A 15,971-nucleotide genomic window follows, 5' to 3' on the forward strand; every position below is an offset into this window, starting at 1 on the left:
AGAGTGTTTTCTTGGACATTAAATACCAGCACAGTAACTTTTCCCAAAAAAATATTATATTGTTATATAATATTATCTGAAATTACACTTTTTGAATAAATGTATTTATGGATATTTTCATTATACCAGATGCTAAGCAAGTTATAGAAAATAAGTGACAAAGACTATTTTCATTGGCCAGAGGTCCATAGGAAAAATGGTAAAATGAGCATAATTTTTTTAGAAGTATATATCCATTCCTTTTAGAACATCTCCCCATCTAAAGTACTTCCTACCAAGAAGACACTTACTTTCCGACCTTTCTAATTATTCTTTACCCTCCTCTGCTTTTCCCCAGTCACTCTCCCCAGCCTTTGAAAAACACACTGCAAAGCTCTTTTTTTCTCATTAAACCAATAAAAACCTACAGTCTATCAATTTTGACTTTGCAACTAATTTCAATGGTTTGCTAGTAAAGGGGAGATAATTTTATTTACTTATAAAATATGAAGCAGGAATGGCTTAAATTCCAGTTACTATGTGTTTCAATGCTTTATAAAAGTTTGTTGACCCAGTGTGGTATAAAGACATGAAGCTTGGAGTCAGAATGATATTTATTAAGTGTCCTTTCCTCTTGCTTCTAAATATAAGGCCTTGGAAATGTCAGTTAATTTTTTTAGTCTTTCTTTTCCTGTCCATAAAATGGGAATTATGATACCTATGAGACATAGAAAAAATAGTTTTATGACTCTATAGTTAAGGCTTTCTGAGAATACTTTATGTGACCTGAGTTAAAGGACACACTTTGTAATCTAAAGCATGACTAAATAGTAAGAGATTTATCTCCCCATAAAATGTCTACCTTCCAAAAGAGTATGAGACCAAAGCCATGAAGACTTTACAGGGATTTTCAACCCTGAAACATTTGTCTTCTCTTTCCCACCCACAGATATTTACTTACAACTCAAAGTTTAAAAACCTAAGGCCCTCCTCTTCCTCCTAAGTAGATTTGTTTACATTAGGGAGATTAAGTTTGTAACCCTCTCTCAAGAGGGGGAGGGAAAGTGTATACAGGCACTCAGATTTTTATTTTCAGAGCTCTCTTTCTTTATGTGGATGGTGACATCTTCCCCTCATCATATTTCACTGCAGAGTGTTTGGATATTTGCAGCAAAAGAACCAATCTGTTTCATGCTAGTAGTCAAAATAATTTGCCTTTAACCCAGAAATGTCATGTTAACTTTCAAATTAATACAAAAATATTGATAAAATTTGTCAATATCTGTCTTATCAACTATACAGAGGAGGGTAAAATGAGATGGTGAAAATGGAAGGATTAAGAAACAATTTATACATCCCAAGAGATGATTTTCTCCAATTTTATTTTGTTGCTGTTCTTTGTGAAATAGTAGGATGTTTTTCATAACCTAAAGATGTCCAGAATTGGGGCGCCTGGGTGGCTCAGTCGGTTGAGCGTCCGACTTCAACTCAGGTCATGATCTCACACTCCGTGAGTTCGAGCCCCGTGTCGGGCTCTGTGCTGACAGCTCAGAGCCTGGAGTCCGCTTCAGATTCTGTGTCTCCCCTTCTCTCTGCCCCTCCCCTGCTCATGCTCTGTCTTTCTCTGTCTCAAAAATAAATAAAAACATTAAAAATAAGATGTCCAGAATTGTGTACTTTCATATTTGAAATTTGCTTATGCATTCCTTGTGCCTTAACTAGGCTCCAAGTGAGGGGAATTTTGAGAGCTACTGGAACACATTTTATTAACTATAACTTGAAAATTTAAATGGATATTCCAGCTATTAGGGACAATTATTGCAAGTGTTAGAGCTGTAACTCTTAATATGTTTTTGTCAAGACATTTAAAATAATGTTTATGATCTTAAAAGAGTAGAAAAAATTACTTACAAATCATAGCACCAAGAGACAAAGTCAACATTGGTAGCCTGGGATGCTTCTTGCTGAGGTGTCATGTGGAAATAAGTTTAATGCATTCACACATTGAAAAATGTCTTCCCTAAAAAGAGGTAGGTTATCTGATAACATTTTTAGACCACTAAGTCATTCTATTTCATTTCAAATATTTGCTTAAAAATATTTACTTATTTTTAAAAATTGAACACAAAAATCATTTACATAGCCTAAAAGTTGAATAGTCCAAAAATAATTCACTTCATAAATGAGGTAACAGTCAAGAGCATTTCTTAGTATACCTGCCCTTCTGATAGAAAGTTCTGAAGGTAGATAGCACTCCAAAGATAGAACACTCCTTTCAAGGTAATGACATACACATTTATTCAACAAGGCAGCTATCTCTAAACGTCAGAGTTTCAGCCCCAAGGCATTTCTCAGGATACACTTTAGAAAATACAGTTATTTAAATAAAACTTACATTTCCTTTGGCATTCTTTTTGATGATCCATCTCTAATAGTGAGAGTTCCAATATCCTGATAGTGCTGACTCTATAGTAAAGGGAAGGCATAGCTTATGCCTTTTAGTTATTACATCTTTTCCCCATCTTTTATATTTTCTATTATTCTCTAGATAGTTTGGTTCTCTGATGTATTAAATAAAAAAAATAGCATATAATTTGGGAGATATTACTTAAGCATATTTATTACATAATTTGAATATATAAATATGTGAATATTAATATATACATGTACATCTATTTAAGTGCCCAGTGCCATACTTTTATTAAACACTATATTAGTTTACTTTTCATAACAGCTTGATATGATTGGAATTATTACTGTTCTCATTTTATAGATGAGAATGTTGCGACTTAAAGAGATTATTTACGCAGAGCTAGAAAGTGGGGAGCCAGGATTTGGACTGGGTCTATCTGACTCCAGTGACCAAGTTGTGAAAAACAATATAAAATGCATCTAAAGTTATGGAGAAAAATCAAAGTTTTAAAGTATTGCAGCCAAAAAGTGCTGTTTAAAATGATACATTGAGAGATTTTTGATAACTGATTCAATTTCTTTGCTGGTTATGGGTCTGTTCAAGCTTTCTGTTTCTTCCTGTTTGAGTTTTGGAAGTATGTGGGTGTTTAGGAATTTGTCCATTTCTACCAGGTTTTCCAGTTTGTTGGCATATAATTTTTCATAGTATTCCCTGATAATTGCTTGTGTTTCTGAGGGATTGACTCATTCTTATGAAGCCAGCATTACCTTGATTCCAAAACCAGAGAGAGACCCAGTAAAAAAAAGAGAAGTACAGGCCAACATCCCTGATGAATATGGATGCAAAAATTCTCAATAAGATACTAGCAAATCGTATTCAACAGCTTATAAAAAGAGTTATTCACCATGATCAAGTGGGATTCATTCCCGATGCAGAAAAAGCATTTGACAAAATTCAGCATCATTTCTTAATAAAAACCCTCGAGAAAGTCAGGATAGAAGGAACATACTTAAACATTATAAAAGCCATTTGTGAAAAGCCCACAGCTAATATCATCCTGAATGGGGAAAAACTGAAAGATTTCCCCTGAGATCAGGAACACGACAGGGATGTCCACTCTCACCGCTGTTGTTTAACATAGTGTTGGAAGTTCTAGCATCAGCAATCAGACAACAAAAGGAAATCAAAGGCATCAAAATTGGCAAAGATGAAGTCAGGCTTTCACTTTTTGCAGATTACATGATATTATACATGGAAAATCCGATAGACTCCACCAAAAGTCTGCTAGAACTGATACACAAATTCAGCAAAGTCGCAGGATACAAAATCAATGTACAGAAATCAATTGCATTCTTATACACTAATAATGATGCAACAGAAAGACAAATAAAGAATCCCATTCACAATTGCACCAAGAAGCATAAAATACCTAGGAATAAACCTAACCAAAGATGTAAAAGATCTGTATGCTGAAAACTATACAAAGCTTATGAAGGAAATTGAAGAAGATATAAAGAAATGGAAAGACATTCCCTGCTCATGGATTGGAAGAATAAATATTGTCAAAATGTCATTACTACCCAAAGCTATGTACACATTCAATGCAATCCCAAACAAAATTGCACCAGCATTCTTCTCAAAACTAGAACAAGCAATCCTAAAATTTGTATGGAACCACAAAAGACCCCAAATAGCCAAAGTAATTTTGAAGAAGACCAAAGCAGGAGGCATCACAATCCCAGACTTTAGCCTCTACTACAAAGCTGTCATCATCAAGACAGCATGGTATTGGCACAAAAACAGACACATACACCAATGCAATAGAATAGAGACTCCAGAATTGGACCCACAAATATATGGCCAACTAATCTTTGACAAAGCAGGAGAGAATATCCAGTGGAAAAAAGGCAGTCTCTTTAACAAATGGTGCTGGGAGAACTGGACAGCAGCATGCAGAAGAATGAAACTAGACTACTTTCTTACACCAGTCACAAACACAAACTCAAAATGCATAAAGGACCTGAGTGTGAGACAGGCAACTATTGCTGGGTCATAGGGTGGAATGCAAACTGGTGTAGTCGCTCTGGAAAACAGTGTGGTGGCTCCTCAAAAAATTAAAAATAGGCCTACCTTATGACTCAGCAATAGCACTACTAGGAATTTACCCAAGGGATACAGGAGTGCTGATGCATTGGGGCATTTGTACCCCAATGTTTATAGCAGCGCTTTCAACAATAGCCAAATTATGGAAAGAGCCTAAATGTCCATCAACTGACAAATGGATAAAGAAATTGTGGTCTATATATACAATGGAATACTACTTGGCAATGAGAAAGAATGAAATATGGCCTTTTGTAGCAACGTAGATAGAACTGGAGCGTGTTATGCTAAGTGAAATAAGTCCTACAGAGGAAGACAGATACCATATGTTTTCACTCTTATGTGGATCCTGAGAAACTTAACAGAAACCCATGGGGGAGGGGAAGAAAAAAAAAGAGGTTAGAGTGGGAGAGAGCCAAACCATAAGAGACTCTTACAAACTGAGAACAAACTGAGGGTAGATGGGGGATGGGAGGGAGGGGAGGGTGGGTGATGGGTATTGAGGAGGGCACCTTTTGGGATGAACACTGGGTGTTGTATGGAAACCAATTTGACAAGAAACTTGATATAAAATAAAATAAAATAAAGTAATATGATATGTTGAGAAGTTTACTGAGATATATTGTCTTAACCTCGTCTTTAATTGAGAGACAGTGTTGAGTGGTATGAAAAGCACTGTATTTAGATTCAGACTAGAATCTAAATTTAGATTTAGATGAGTCACTAATTCGTGTAAATTTGAGCAAGTTATTTGCATCCTCTAAGCAGAGTTAATATGAATATAATTTTAAAACTAATTTGCAGAGGGGCTCCTTGGTGGCTCAGTTGGTTAAGAGTCCAGCTCTGGATATTGGCTTCGGTCATGATCTCATGGTTTGTGAGTTCCAGCCACACATCAGGCTCAGTGCTGACAGTGTGGAGACTACTTGGATTCTCTCTCTGTCTGCTCCTCCCCTATATGTGCTCCTGCACATACTCTCTCTCTCTCTCTCTCAAAATAAACTTTAAAAACACAAAAAGTAAATAAAAGTACTTTGCACAAATAGGTGCTCAATAATTTTGAACCATTCCTGGTAGATTGCAACTTTTCAGCTTTCCACATCAAGATGGATATCAAACACTTCTTATTCTTCAGCTGTCCCTTTGACTATTTTTGGCCAGTAGAATATAACAGAAACAACATTGAGGTAGTTTTGATCCTAGACCTCAAAAATTCTTGTACGCATTTATTCTGTTTTATAATCCTACTAGAACTATCTACTGGATAATGAGAAACACATAGAATAGTTATCCTCCATTGTACCCCTGCTGCCAAGGCCAACAGTCAACCAACCACCAAAACCAGAACTGCTTGGTTAACTGGCAGCTAATTGCATACACATGACTGAGACATCAGAGGAACTGCCCAGCTGCCTAGTTCAAATTACCAACATACAGACTCATGAACTAAATAAATAGTTATTGATTAAAGTCACTAGATATTGGAGTGGTTTTATCTAGTAAAAGCCAACATATGCAGTATTTCTATCATTCTTTTTTTTAATCAACCAAGTCAAGTACTCATGCAACACTATGCCACCAGTTAGGGGAGGGGAAATACAAAAGAATTATAAGGCATATTTCCTCCTCTCAAAGGGCCAAAGTTCTTGTACATAAGATGAAAATGACACATATGGAAGAATTATATACAGGGCACAAGATAGGATATAATCAGATGCTAATTCTCAATATATATGAGCTCCTCTGTAGGAAGATTATATTATTAAGGAAGCAAATTTATAATTGCAGGCTACTCAATTCCTATTTAATGGAAGTACCTGTAGACAGTAGTTCTTATTCCTGTGATTCCATGGCAGTAATTGAGAGAGCTGGATTTGTGGCAGTTGATTTGAGAAATAACTGGTGAGAGTGGATAAAACCCTTTTTGATTCCCAATAGAAAGCTCCCCATTGGGATAACTTCAGACTGGATTACTGAAAAAACTATATGAGCCACGCAAATGAACTGATAGAAAGGAGGAAAGGGAAGGCAGCCGTTACCATCAGTAAGCATGCTGTGGAACTATGAAACATTTTAAGTGGACAAGCTGTTGTCATTTGTCACTTATATGCAAGCATTAATGTCTGCAGCAGCCAGAGAGGCAGATGTAATTAAAAACATGATTTTTTAAGTCAGCTAGATCTAGGTTCAAATTAAAATTCTCCTACTTTCTTACTGTGTGATTTGGTGATTTTAAATAAGTTATCCTCAGTTCAGCATCCTCACTTCTAAAAAGAGGATAACGATGGCACCTACTTCATAGGTGTATTGTGAGGATAAAGGAAGCATACACACACACACACACACACACAATATCATCATCATCATCATCATCATCATCATCATCTAGCCTAACAACTGGCATATAATTGATGCTCACTAAATACAATAAGCATCATTTGTGTTTATTTTTTGTTTAGTGTTTCTAAATTTAGAGGAAACAGGATTATTCAGAGAGAATACCCAAATATAGGGTTCTGGACAATTTGTCCCTGAAAAATGAGTTCAATTTGGTCTTTCCACTCACTGAAGAAAAAGAAAACAAGCTGGTCTCAATTGTACTTAAGTATCTACCATGATTAAAATGTTGCTGCATCCCCCCCCCACACACACTTTTTTTTTTTTAATACGAAGATTGATGCACCTTTTTTCTGGAGTGATTTCTGCCACTCAACATTCCTAGTTTGAGTGTCTGAAATGCAAAGCATATAAGAATGAAAAAAAAAAAAAGTCCACTGTGGCCAATTGTGCATTTGGTATTTGGGCTGTGGAAGAGCTTCTAAAACATACTGAGAATCTTTCAAATGGCTTCTCATTATGTAAACAGTAAGTGGTGCTAACTAATGGGCTCATCTCTGACTTATAATCCTCTAGGCAGCACCACCCCATTTCCAGTTTCTGTTCTCTGTGAATTACTAGCTAAGAGCAGGATAATGAGTCCCTTGCCTCACACACTCTATCTCTTTTACAGAGAAAACTATAAGAGACTAAGTTTTTTTTTTATATTTAAAAAATTTTTTTTCAACGTTTATTTATTTTTGGGACAGAGAGAGACAGAGCATGAACGGGGGAGGGGCAGATAGAGAGGGAGACACAGAATCGGAAACAGGCTCCAGGCTCCGAGCCATCAGCCCAGAGCCTGACGCGGGGCTCCAACACACGGACCGCGAGATCGTGACCTGGCTGAAGTCGGACGCTTAACCGACTGCGCCCCGAGACTGCTAAGTTTTGATTATTGTCTCTTTTATTAATTGTGCATTTCTTTTTTCTTTTGCTTTCTTGTTTTCTGCTAATGATTTTCCTTTCTCATTTTTAAAGAACCTTATCTGTGGTCATGTTTTTATTCAAGCTATAGTTATAGTTCTTTGACTAGAGTTCTTTCTGTCCTCAAGTGTAGAAGAGACAAGATTTATAGCTCATCTACTCAAATGAATTCAGGAGTATTTTGTTGGTTGGTGATTACTGTTACATGGAAAAAGAAATTTTAGAAATATTGATTGGCAGAGCTCTCTTATTATGCTTCATTTCTCAAATGCTGGCAGATTTCTTTCTACCACTCATGTTGCCACTCTCTGACCTTCCTCCACAGCACAAGCTATTCAGCCAATTGTATGTGGAGGCACTTTTAAGAAGCTAAGGGATATAAAGGGTTAATGTATAAACTTCATGTTTCTCATTTTTTCTTGTGCCTCTCCCACACAACTTTAGTATGTATCCTGGGAAATCTACAGTGGTAAGAATGAAAATGATTCACTCTAAAAATTCTGACAGGATTTCTTTGAAATTATGTATGTTCTCAAATGACATATACTGATGAAGTCAGGAGCTCTCAAAGCTCTTCACATCTTATCTTCATCTTCTTCATGCTTCTTTCTTCTCTTGCCCTAGTCCTAATTCCTTTTATTGTATACCATCACCTTTCAATTCTCAACCTCCTTCTCCTCCCAGGTTGCTTCATTGCTAGCAGCAGAGACAGAAGGCAGACACAAAAGAAAAGATGGAAAAAATGCATGTCTGGCTGTAATCTAAGACAAATACATGTTTGGAGAGCACCCATTATTTTCCATTAACTGTACATCTTTACTTTTATTTTGTCGTTTCCTTTGGTAAGAGTTAAAAAGTGGTGGTACATACAAAAACTTAAAGCCTGGGTGTAAAATTGTTAATTAGATATCCTTTTATGTTGTGCAGGCATTATGCCTTTAAAATAATAACTGCTAACATTTCTGGACCACCTAATATTACTAAGAACATTATGTGCATTATCTTACTTATTCTTCATAGTAACTTAATAAAGAAAATGTTATTATTCCCATTTTATAAATTGTAAACCTGAGACAATGAATGCTTATACAAATTGCCTAAGATAAAATAGATAAGTAACATAACTGTAACTTAAGCTCATTTCTATTTCTATTTCTAGAGTCAGAGCTCTCAAAGATGTGCCTAAGCTAAGCTACTCAAGATTCAATCACTTCATACAGCACCTATAGGGGCTTCCTAACTTGCTTATACTGAGCCACACTTGTCTGCACTCACTTCAGTCCCAATGTAATGGACTCCTCCCCCAGAAGACCAGAGCAAGCCCCCGCCCACACCACATCTCTAAAGCTTGGAGTTTTAAAGTTTATTTATTTTGAGAGAGAGAGAGAGAGAGAGAGAGAGAGAGAGTTGGGAAGGGGGAGAGAGAAGGAGAGAGTTGAGATTCCCAGGCAGCTTCTGCACTGTCAGTGCAGAGCCTGATGCAGGGCTTGAACTCATGAACTGTGAGATCAATTACCTAAACTGCAATCTAGAGTCAGATTTTTAGTTGAATGAGCCACCCAGGCACCCCTAAAGCCTGGAGTTATAAAGGTCAGCAGGTTTGAATGAAATAGAGCCAGGCTGGCATTGCGATGCTCCTGGAAAGAAGGCAAGCAAACAATCTGGGGGCAGTCCATGAATCTCTTCCTTAATATTCCTCTCCTTAAATACTTCTAAAGACTATAAACTCATTGTTACCTCGAGTTGCCCATTTCCTTTTCAGAAAGCATTATGATGAATGGAAGTAGGAGACTATCTTTACAACCTTGGGGTGGAAAAGGACTTCTTAATCAGGATGTGAAACTATAAGGTAAAAGATTGATATGTTTTATGTGAAAACATAAAAATAAACTTGTTCATTCAAGACACATTAGAGTTAAAACACAAGTAATAATTTGTGAAAATATTCGCATCACCTATAATTGATATAACACATCATGTGTAACCTACTTGAAAAATAATGAGAAAACACAATTAGACATTACACAGAGAATAGTATATAACTGGCCCATGAATATATAAAATATGCTCAACCTCATTAATAAGCAGTGTAATGCAATTAATAATGGTTACATATTTTTTTTTACTCACCAGACTGGCAAAAATTTAAAAGATTGGCAATATCAAGTGTTGACAAGAACATGAAGCAAGAATTTTCATGCCTTGCTAGGGGAAGAATAAATTTCTGATGAATAAAATTTTGACGTGATCTAGCAAAACTGAGCATATGAATACCTTATGACACAACAAAACTCCTAGGCATTTCTCTCAAGCTGTATTACCAAATGACCCATACAAGAAAGCTCATAACAGCAATGTTCATGTCAGCAAAACCTGAAGAAAAACCAACAGTCCATCAGTAGTTGACAGGAAAAAGAAATTCCATCATATTCACACTATGGATGGACTACGGTATACTAGTATAAAATTTTAATGAACCACAGATACAGATATCAGTACACATGAATCTCCAAAATACAATTTTGAGCAAAAGAAAAAAGTGAAATAAAGATGTATATAGCATCATAATATTTATATAAAGTCCAAAGCTAAGCAAAAATGGACAATGTATTGTTTAGGACTACATACATAAGAATTAAAGTATTCAAGAAAACCAACAGAATCATTGTATAACACAAAACTTAAGATTGTCGTTACCTCTGCCATGGAGGAAATATGTGATTGGGAGTAAATATAAAGGGATATTTAAATACTGGTATTCTTGTGTCTTAAATTGAGTACAGGAAAATTGAGGGTTTTTAATAGAAGTATTTTAATTAGCCTACAGTTTTATTATTTGTTCCAGGTGTACAATATTGATTCAATAATTCTATATATTACTTAGTACTCATCATAGTAACTGTACTCTTTGTTTTTTTTTTTTTATTTTAGTATGGCTGACACACAATGTTACATTAGTTTTAGGTTCAGGACCTAGTGATTCTACTAGTTTATACACTGGGTATGCTTACTGCAAATGTAACTACCATCTGTCAATATTCAACTCGATTACAATATCATTGATTATATTACTTATGCTGTGTCTTTTGTTCCCATAATTTATTCATTTTATGTATGGAAGCCTGTGTCTCTCATTTCCTTTCACCCACTTTGCCCACCCTCCCACCCTATTCCCCTACGGCAATCATCAGTTTGTTCTCAATATTTAAGAGTCTGTTTTTTAGATTGTCTCTTTCTCCCTTTGGTCTTTAATATTATCTATTTTTAAACCACTTTATGCACTCTTTTTTGTGTATGACATACTTTATAGTAAAAAAGAAAAATCCTATAGTAGTCTCCTTTTGCCTTCCAATTCAAATAAAAAGTTTCTGTCATGCTTTCTATGCCCTGAATAATCTGGTCCATCTCCACCAAATTATTACCTCCTATTTCCTAGTATTTATTTTACCTTCCATGTACTTTCTCATGCTAGTTCCCTTATCCTAAATGCTTTCCCACCTCATTTCTGCCTATCTACTCCAAGCCTATTTTTTTTTTTCCTCTTGGGAGTTTATTTTATTTAACACATATTTAATCTAAGTTGCTGTTAACCATGATTTCATTAAAAATCAGCATTCCTCAAGCAGTAGCCTCATTAATCATGGCACACTCCAAGGCTGATTATAAAAGGTACTGGCTGATTTTGAAACTATTCTTGGTTTTGATATATGGTACTAACATCTGCTTCATGTCCGAAGTAACTTCCAGGCTATTCATCTTGTAGCTTTGTATAAAATCCATATTCCTTTGTAATTCAAGCTCCTTGGCTAACCTAATCACTAGTTCCCCTTTGGAGTCTATGCACTCGGAAACTTATTAGTTTTGTAGCTTTGGACAAGTTAACATTTATTTTTTCCCAATATATGAAATTTATTGTCAAATTGGTTTCCATACAACATCCAGTGCTCATCCCAAAAGGTGCCCTCCTCAATACCCATCACCCACCCTCTCCTCACTCCCACCCCCCATCAACCCTCAGTTTGTTCAAAGTTTTTAAGAGTCTCTTATGCTTTGGCTCTCTCCCACTCTAACCTCTTTTTTTTTCCCTTCCCCTCCCCCATGGGTTTCTGTTATGTTTCTCAGGATCCACATAAGAGTGAAACCATATGGTATCTGTCTTTCTCTGTATGGCTTATTTCACTTAGCATCACACTCTCCAGTTCCATCCATGTTGCTACAAAGGGCCATATTTTGTTCTTTCTCATTGCCATGTAGTACTCCAATGTGTATATAAACCACAATTTCTTTATCCATTCATCAGTTGGTGGACATTTAGGCTCTTTCCATAATTTGGCTATTGTTGAAAGTGCTGCTATAAACATTGGGGTTCAAGTGCCCTTATGCATCAGTACTCCTGTATCCCTTGGGTAAATTCGTAGCAGTGCTATCGCTGGGCCATAGGGTAGGTCTATTTTTGACTTTCTGAGGAACCTCCACACTGCTTTCCAGAGCGGCTGCACCAATTTGCATTCCCACCAACAGTGCAAGAGGGTTCCCGTTTCTCCACATCCTCTCCAGCATCTATAGTCTCCTGATTTGTTCATTTTGGCCACTCTGACTGGCGTGAGGTGATATCTGAGTGTGGTTTTGATTTGTATTTCCCTGATAAGGAACGACGTTGAGCATCTTTTCATGTGCCTGTTGGCCATCCGTATGTCTTCTTTAGAGAAGTGTCCATTCATGTTTTCTGCCCATTTCTTCACTGGTTTATTTGTTTTTCAGGTGTGGAGTTTGGTGAGCTTTTTATAGATTTTGGATACTAGCCCTTTGTCCGATATGTCATTTGCAAATATCTTTTCCCATTCCGTTGGTGCCTTTTAGTTTTGTTGGTTGTTTCCTTTGCTGTGCAGAAGCTTTTTATCTTCATAAGGTCCCAGCAATTCATTTTGCTTTTAATTCCCTTGCCTTTGGGGATGTGTCGAGTAAGAGATTGCTACGGCTGAGGTCAGAGAGGTCTTTGCCTGCTTTCTCCTCTAAGGTTTTGATGGTTTCCTGTCTCACATTCAGGTCCTTTATCCATTTTGAGTTTATTTTTGTGAATGGCGTGAGAAAGTGGTCTAGTTTCAATCTTCCGCATGTTGCTGTCCAGTTCTCCCAGCACCATGTGGTAAAGAGACTGTCTTTTTTCCATTGGATGTTCTTTCCTGCTTTGACAAAGATGAGTTGACCATATATTTGTGGGTCTAGTTCTGGGGTTTCTATTCTATTCCATTGGTCTATGTGTCTGTTTTTGTGCCAACACCATGCTGTCTTGATGATTACAGCTTTGTAGTAGAGGTTAAAGTCTGGGATTGTGATGCCTCCTGCTTTGGTCTTCGTCTTCAAAATTACTTTGGTTATTCGGGGACTTTTGTGGTCCCATATGAATTTTAGGATTGCTTGTTCTAGGTTTGAGAAGAATGCTGGTGCAATTTTGATCGGGATTGCATCGAATGTGTAGATAGCTTTGGGTAGTATTGACATTTTGACAATATTTATTGTTCCAATCCATGAGCAGGCAATGTCTTTCCATTTCTTTATATCTTCTTCAATTACCTTCATAAGCTTTCTCTAGTTTTCAGCATACAGATCTTTGACATCTTTGATTAGATTTATTCCTAGGTATTTTATGCTTCTTGGTGCAATTGTGAATGGGATCAGTTTCTTTATTTGTCTTTCTGTTGCTTCATTGTTAGTGTATAATAATGCAAATGATTTCTGTACATTGATTTTGTATCCTGAAACTTTGCTGAATTCATGTATCAGTACTAGAAGAGTTTTGGTGGAGTCTGTCGGATTTTCCATGTATAGTATCATGTATCTGCAAAAAGTGAAAGCTTGGCTTCATCGTTGCCAATTTTGATGGCTTTGATTTCCTTTTGTTGTCTGATTGCTGATGCTAGAACTTCCAACACTATGTTAAACAACAGTGGTGAGAGTGGGCATCCCCCTCGTGTTCCTGATCTCAAGTAAAAAGCTCTCAGTTTTTCCACATTGAGGATGATGTTACCTGTGGGCTTTTCATAAATGGCTTTGATGATGTTTAAGTATGTTCCTTCTATCCCGACTTTCTCAAGGGTTTTTATTAAGGAAGGGTGCTGGATTTTGTCAAAGGCCTTTTCTGCATCGATTGACAGGATCATATGGTTCTTATCTTTTCTTTTATTAATGTGATGTATCACGTTGATTGATTTGCGAATGTTGAACCAGCCCTGCATCCCAGGAATGAATCCCGCTTGATCATGGTGAATCATTCTTTTTATATGCTGTTGAATTCGATTTTCTAGTATCTTGTTGAGAATTTTTGCATCCATATTCATCAGGGATATTGGCCTGTAGTACTCTTTTTTTACTGGGTCTCTGTCTGGTTAAGAATCAAAGTAATACTGGCTCCATAGAATGAGTCTGGAAGTTTTCCTTCCCTTTCTATTTCTTGGAATACCTTGAGAAGGATAGGTATTATCTCTGCTTTAAACGTCTGGTAGAACTTCCTTAGGAAGCCATCTGGTCCTGGAATCTTATTTGTTGGGAAATTTTTGATAACTGATTCAATTTCTTCGCTGGTTATGGGTCTGTTCAAGCTTTCTATTTCCTCCTGATTGAGTTTTGGAAGTGTGTGGGTGTTTAGGAATTTGTCCATTTCTTCCAGGTTGTCCAATTTGTTGGCATATAAATTTTCATAGTATTCCCTGATAATTGTTTGTATCTCTAAGGGATTGGTTGTCATAATTCCATTTTCATTCATGATTTTATCTATTTGGGTCATCTCCCTTTTCTTTTTGAGAAGCCTGGCTAGAGGTTTGTCAATTTTGATTATTTTTTCCAAAAACCAACTCTTGGTTTCGTTGATCTGCTCTACAGATTTTTAGATTCTATATTGTTTATTTCTGCTCTGATCTTTATTATTTCTCTTCTTCTGCTGGGTTTAGGCTGCCTTTGCTGTTCTGCTTCTATTCCCTTTAGGTGTGCTGTTAGATTTTGTATTTGGGATTTTTCCTGTTTCTTGAGATAGGCCTGGATTGCAATGTATTTTCCTCTCAATATTTCCTTCACTGCATCCCAAAGCATTTGGATTGTTGTATTTTCATTTTCATTTGTTTCCATTTATTTTTTAATTTCTTCTCTAATTGCCTGGTTGACCTATTCATTCTTTAGTAGGGTGTTCTTTAACCTCCATGCTTTTGGAGGTTTTCCAGATTTTTTCCTGTGGTTGATGTCAAGCTTCATAGCATTGTGGTCTGAAAGTATGCATGGTATAATTTCAATTCTTGTATACTTATGAAGGGCTGTTTTGTGATCCAGTATATGATCTATCTTGGAGAATGTTCCATGTGCAGTTGAGAAGAAGTATATTCTGTTGCTTTGGGATGAAGAGTTCTAAATATATCTGTCAAGTCCATCTGATCCAATGTATCATTCAGGGCCCTTGTTTCTTTATTGACTGTGTGTCTAGATGATGTATCCATTTCTGTAAGTGGAGTGCTAAAGTCCCCTGCAATTACCACATTCTTATCACTAAGGTTGCTTATGTTTATGAGTAATTGTTTTATATATTTGGGGGCTCCCGTATTCAGCGCATAGACATTTATAACTGTTAGCTCTTCCTGATGGATAGACCCTGTAATTATTGTATGATGCCCTTCTTCATCTCTTGTTACAGCCTTTAATTTAAAGTCTACTTTGTCTGATATAAGTATGGTTACTCCAGCTTTGTTTTGGCTTCCAGTAGTATGATACATAGTTCTCCATCCCCTCACTCTCAATCAAAGGTGTCCTCAGGTCTAAAATGAGTCTCTTGTAGACAACAAATAGATGGGTCTTGTTTTTTTATCCATTCTGATACCCTATGTCTTTTGATTGGCGCATTTAATCCATTTACATTCAGTGTTATTATAGAAAGATACGGGTTTAGAGTCATTGTGATGTCTGTATGTTTTATGCTTATACTGGTGTCTCTGGTATTTGTCTCACAGGATCCCCCTTATGATCTCTTGTAGGGCTGGTTTAGTGGTGACAAATTCCTTCAGTTTTTGTTTGTTTGGGAACACCTTTATCTCTCCTTCTATTCTAAATGACCAACTTGCTGGATAAAGGATTCTCAGCTGCATATTTTTTCTGTTCAACACATTGAAGATCTCGTGCCAATCCTTTCTGGCCT

Source organism: Acinonyx jubatus, chromosome X, assembly GCF_027475565.1.
Source record: "Acinonyx jubatus isolate Ajub_Pintada_27869175 chromosome X, VMU_Ajub_asm_v1.0, whole genome shotgun sequence".
Lineage (NCBI taxonomy): Eukaryota > Metazoa > Chordata > Mammalia > Carnivora > Felidae > Acinonyx > Acinonyx jubatus.